A 6000-nucleotide genomic window follows, 5' to 3' on the forward strand; every position below is an offset into this window, starting at 1 on the left:
GCCTCTTCTTTCTACTGTATTTTATTTTATACTATTTATTTTATTTTATCTGGTTCTCCAGAGATAATCATTTCACTTTTTTTTTATATTCTCCCTCTCACGTGTCCTCCAAACCCACCACTGACGCAGCGACTGATGGTAGGCAGCTCTGCCTTCCTTGACCTCATCAACATCAGAAAGCATTTTCAAATCTCAGTCATCTCTGACAGCCTTTGAGCAGAGAAATGAGACAGTCTCCCTGACACAAAGGCTTCTGGCCCGGGGTAAAAAAACTCCTTTTGAAACAACAACAACAAAAAAAGACCCTTTCGAACACTCCACAGACCACACGGCTTTTCATTCATCTTGCTCTGCAGCCCCTGTATACCATATTAGTTTTCAGAGACTAGCGTCTTTTTTGTTTATTGTAGGCCAACCACCACACCTAAGATAGTTTGCTGTTCTGCTCTGCAGTTTTGTGAGAAGTAAAGTCAATGGTTTACACACAGCAATTGTAATGTTGTATTATCTGTGTAGATAATTGTCCCTAATCTTGGTTTCAAAGGTTGCTTCTGCCTACAGAGAATGATAAAAGCATATCCTGAAGAAATGTAGGAGACATTCTGGAGTATAGCATGGATATGGTTCAATGGAGAAACTGAGGCACCTCACTGGGAAGTTTGTGTGAACTGCCCAAATATTATCTTTTCTGCCTAGTATTTCTGTTTTGCAAGATCACTAACCTCTGGTAAAAGTATTAGCTCTCCAGAACTTTAGGACAACACCTACAATCAGTTAGGCTAATGTCCTACTTTTCCAGTTCCCATTTGCTCTAATGGAGAGCTGCTTGCCTGGATGCAAAACTAATCACTTAGCATTCCAAAATATACCCCTATGAATTTCTTTGTTAGTGATGCTTGGCTTCATAGAGATGGAAATTATGGGCACACCAGTAGGGAGGGGAAAGCCAGTGAATGTATTAAATCCTGCAATACTGGCTGAGATGGGACAGCTCAGTTGTTGTTTCCCACAGCCCCCCACCTCCAGCAATAAAGTGTAACTATTGTTCCAGGCTTTTTATCAAAACAGACACGTTTGCTGCTGTTCTGAATCTTGCCACGTTGAAGGGACAGATGCTTTTGCTCTTAATGTGAAAGAATTCCCTTCTATTCTTCCTGACAGTGGCTCACCAAAGATTCATGCTGGAAAGGGTTGTTTCTCAGCCCTTCTGCCTCCCCTGCACAAATCCACCCTGGCTTTGCATTTGAAGAGTTTGGGCAATCATCAGCTCCCCAAAGCAGCCCAAATTGAAGGGGGGACCTGAATATCTCACAGTAAGAGCACAGCCCCTTGATATTCATGCAGTTGTAGCAATTGTTTATGACAAGAGTACCTAGGGAAAATACCGTGATCCTGATTCCGTATGTTTGCATCCTTTTGGACTCAGATCTGTTCTGAAAAGACCAACAACAGCATTTGACTCCATTCTTAATCCAGTCAGACTGCTGGGGAGCAAACCCAGGGGATTCAAGTACAGTGAGAGCACTGTATGGCATGCCTCTCAGCCGAGCTGGTGCAGTGCATGCAAGCTAGCTGCAAGGCCTGACTTTAATCCCCAGCTGTGACTTGGTATTTCTTTCTCATTAAAAACTGCAGGGTTATCAAAGTTGTGTGAATGGTTGCAGATAAATGTCCAAAAAGACCCTTCCTCCTAAAGAATGTGCATGTCTTTATTGAAAAAGGAGGACTCCTTGCTGAGAGAGGAAATAGAAAGTCCCATTCAAAATGAACTGGGAATTTTGTGCCACAGATGGGACCAATCAGAGCTCCCTTGTCAAGGTTTCCATTTTTCACCATGGAATAAAATATATTAATTATTACAAAGTCCCCCATGGATTTTTTTTCTTCTCCTTCCCCCTCCCCCTATCATTTATCATATTGCAAGACTATCAGTATTTATGGATCTGGTATTGCTAATGGTACGTTTGGAGTTTGTTTTGTAGATCTGGATCAGTCTGAATTTCTAGCACTGTTTTCATGGAACATTAAGTGCCAAGATTGCTAGATAAGTGCTTGTAAAATAGAAATGAAATAAATAAATACAACTATAGTTGCAATAGCACAATTTGCATCTTTTCAAGATTTGATCTGATAAAGGAATAAAAAACCAATTTAAAGTCAGATACTGGGGGATTATTTCTTGTCTAAAAAAATAGCAAAAGGAAGGAAGCAGATTTCAAAAAGTTCTGACAGTCTGAAACAGACATTTTTAAATTTTTTTTGGTACACTTGGATTTTCTTACCCATCAAAAGTATATCTTTATACAAAATATAACTTCTCCTACTAATCAGTTTCAAGGGAAATATATAATCTTTGAATTGTTCCAAAGATTATGTTTAAAAACAAGCTTTTGAGCTCACAAGCGTCTTTTTTTTTTTTTTTTTTTTTTTTTTGATAATTTTTGTCTACTCTCTGGAGCAAAGTGAATTCCAGTGGTCAAACAGCCAGAAGTCACTTTTCAGATATTTACAACTTCACATTTTCATCATGCTTTGATGAGAAGATCATTTGCTTGTTTATTTTTTAGTTTCTGTCTCTTCACTACTTCAAAGAAGCTACCAAATGTGCTTTGGGACAACTTTCAGCAAATATTCAATGTATTTATTTCCATATTTAATATGGATTTTCCAAGGATCATTCCTTAAGAGAAAAACTGTTAGGATTTCCTGTAGCTTTAAACAAGAATTGTATATATGCTTGTTCTTCAACTTGCATATGTGCATAATTTCATTGGACTTAATGATGTTCTTAGGGACTCTGTAAAATGGACTCTCATAGGGAAATCCTAGAGTTTTCACAACAGATTAAAAAATTCTCATCTACTCGAGGGTGTATCAAACATATTGCTTCTTACCTAGCCTTGCCATAGGCCAGCCAGACATTCTTGATCTGAAGAGGTGTACAGAGAAACTGCTTCCCCTGTCTATTCCTGCAGCTTAGGTGGCTCTTGATCAACTGGTGTGATTGATACAGTTTGTTCATTTGTTTGTTTGCTTGTGTGTTTTCTACTTAGCTACCTTAGCAGAAGTCACCTACATGCAAGGTTATTTACCTACACCACAGATGACAGCAAATATTATTTAGCTGGAGCTGCTTTCCTCTTTCCTTCATGCTTCTACTTAGGAAGAATTTTTACTCTGGGGGGAAAGAAAAAAGGCAAACACATAGTCCTTTTCTAACAGTCCAGGCAAAGAAACCAATGCAGAACAACAACTAGGATATGATTTATTGATCAAACTTCATTCTCTGAGCAGTATTTAGCATCCATGCACTAATAAAAAGAAGCAGACAGCTCTGCTTGCCTCCTCAAATCCTGCAGCTTGCTGTTAATTCTTCTGAATACATTACCTGAATCAAACGCACAAGGCTGCTCTTGGCTTTGTCCCTTTTTAAGCCCTAAGGTATGATTTCCATGGACGAGCACTGAAAAATACCTAAATATTTCTCCCTGCTGCCATCTCTCCAGCCACTCCCAGCAGTTGAATCACAGTGTCTTGACTGTATTAGGCTCCAGGGGGTAAGCTTGTTCAGTAATAGCCCTGACCTTTTCCTAGTGTTGTCATTCCAAATGACATTTATGGCATAAACAAGCAGTGACACAAAACTGACAGGCCAAGTTGCCATCTGAGAGAAGAATCCCAAAACAGAAAGAGAAAGACTTTTGAAACCATTCTCCAATATATGTATATATATATTTTTAAAATAAACCTCTTTCCAGCTTCCAAACATCTATCCTTCAGGAGGTAATGTTATTTTACTGTTGATAATCCATTTGTAGCCTATATTTTTTATGAACGTGACATCATTTTGATTGCATGATCAGGCTTTAATCATTCTATAGAAAATATATGATTGAGAGAGAATTGTTCAGGATTCGTGCGAATATCAGCACTCCCCATCCCCCAGTTTGGCCCACAAACATAAAAGGAAAGATTCATTCCCTACATTTTAGCTATCTAAGTGTGCCTCATCTATGCTTGTCTGCCTGTGGTTAGCAGAGAGATAAGTCATCACCTGGTATGAATCATCCTACCTTTGCATGAGAAGAATCTCTTTAGAGTGCCTACATCTCTAAATCAACTATGAAAGAAACTTAGATGGCTAGTTTAGACAAGATATCTGAATTGTAGATGCTTAAAGTTAAAAAAAGATTAATCCTATCCAATATTATTGTACCGCCGGCATGCAGAACCTGAAAAGGATCATAAGATGATTTATCAAAATCATTGTCCTCATTCCTAAAAGCTTTTTTTAACATCTCAGTTGTGAGAAGGCTTGGTTTGATGGTGTAATACAGTATAGGGATTTAACCTGAGTCCAGGCAAGCAGAAATACCATGAATTGTTTCTGTAGGACTGCTATTCCCAATGAGCCGGTCTCCTAGAAATCAGACAGCTTTGTGCTAATTACACCATCTTGTATAGCAAGACTTTTTGGAGATTTTTCAGAGAAAATGCAAACTCTTCTAGGAATGCTGAAACATGGAAATATTGATATTCCTTACAAAATGAGAGGGCTGAGAATCCATGTCTGCTGGCTTTTAATTTTCTGATCAGATGACAGTGCTTAATGCCCGTCAGCACTGAGCTTAGCCAACTATGGGAATGGGAACAGCAGAGTAGGAGCAGAATAAAGAAGGCAGTCCAGAGGCTTCCATATATGCTTTTTATTGTCACAACACAAAATATAAGAGCATTACACTAAGTGTAATGCAAAAAGAGTGACCATGTTTGTGTTAGTTTTGTTGCTTCAGATTTTAAAGCAAGCTGCTTCATTTAAAGGGGGCCACATGGTGAGAACTCATTGCATTAGGTTGCCCTGCAAACTAACGGTGGATGGCAACAGTCCATGTACACAGGGACACCGTCCATATCAGATGTCCAGCCACAGATATGTGATATGATTATCGCATATCTTCCCCCTCGTTCCTCCGAGCAGCCTCTCTGCAAAGGAATGGTAGGTTGGCTTCCCAAATATGAAATGCCTTCGCTAGAAGCATATCAATTTATCTCCTTATCCATGTAATATTGATGGTCTATTATTTAACAAACTGAATGCAATTGAAAAAGTCTTTTTGGGGGGGATAGAGAGAAAGGTAATATGTCACTAATTGAAAACCACCAAAGAGACAGTAAAACAAATACCATCTGCCTTGGAGGGCAATATCATTAAGCTCTGGGCAGTATGTTACAGACTCAAGAGCTATTTTTACCCTTGGGCCATAGTTTACCGCTAATGATGGATGAGAACAGTCAACAGGCCAGAATCTGTCCTGAGCATTCAGAGCTAACTTCAGCTGGAAGCGGTGCATGCCTCTGAGAGGGCAAAAATGCTGCAGGCCTCTCCTGCAGACATATTTATCCACAAATATATACATACAGATATTAACACACACACATATGTGTTTGCATATTTGCACACATGCACATATACTAGCACAGAAAAGTATTTCTGCTATAACAGATACAACTCAAACACTTCAAAACACTATGCTCTTGTTCACCTACTCAATTTTCTTCAGATTTCTATGCTTCTGTGTAGCTTTATACATGAAGAAAAGTTTCAATCAACAGGTTATATTTGCGTGCATATGGGTGTGCATGAACACCCCCCAAACAAGCACACATATGTATGTATTAGAAACAAACAAAACAAAACAAAAACATCATAGAAATTAACTAGCCTGCGCTAGTTAATATGGGATGTGCTGAAAAAAATTACAAAACTCACAAAGTAATTTGGAGTATTGTCTGTGCCATGTTCCTCCATGCTCCTTCATAGTATTTTTTGGCTTTTAGACTCAGGTTTAATCCATGGTGTATACAGTCAGTGCACTGCACACACACCAAGGCACCCAGACAGTCATACTTGATTTTCCTGTTGCTGTTTAAAATGACACTGACTTAACAGGGATGAATCCTGGAGAAAAGAAATGAGTCAACAGTGTCTGAAGAGGTTAT

The sequence above is a fragment of the Anas acuta genome, chromosome 3 (assembly GCF_963932015.1).
Source record: "Anas acuta chromosome 3, bAnaAcu1.1, whole genome shotgun sequence".
Taxonomy (NCBI): Eukaryota; Metazoa; Chordata; class Aves; order Anseriformes; family Anatidae; genus Anas; species Anas acuta.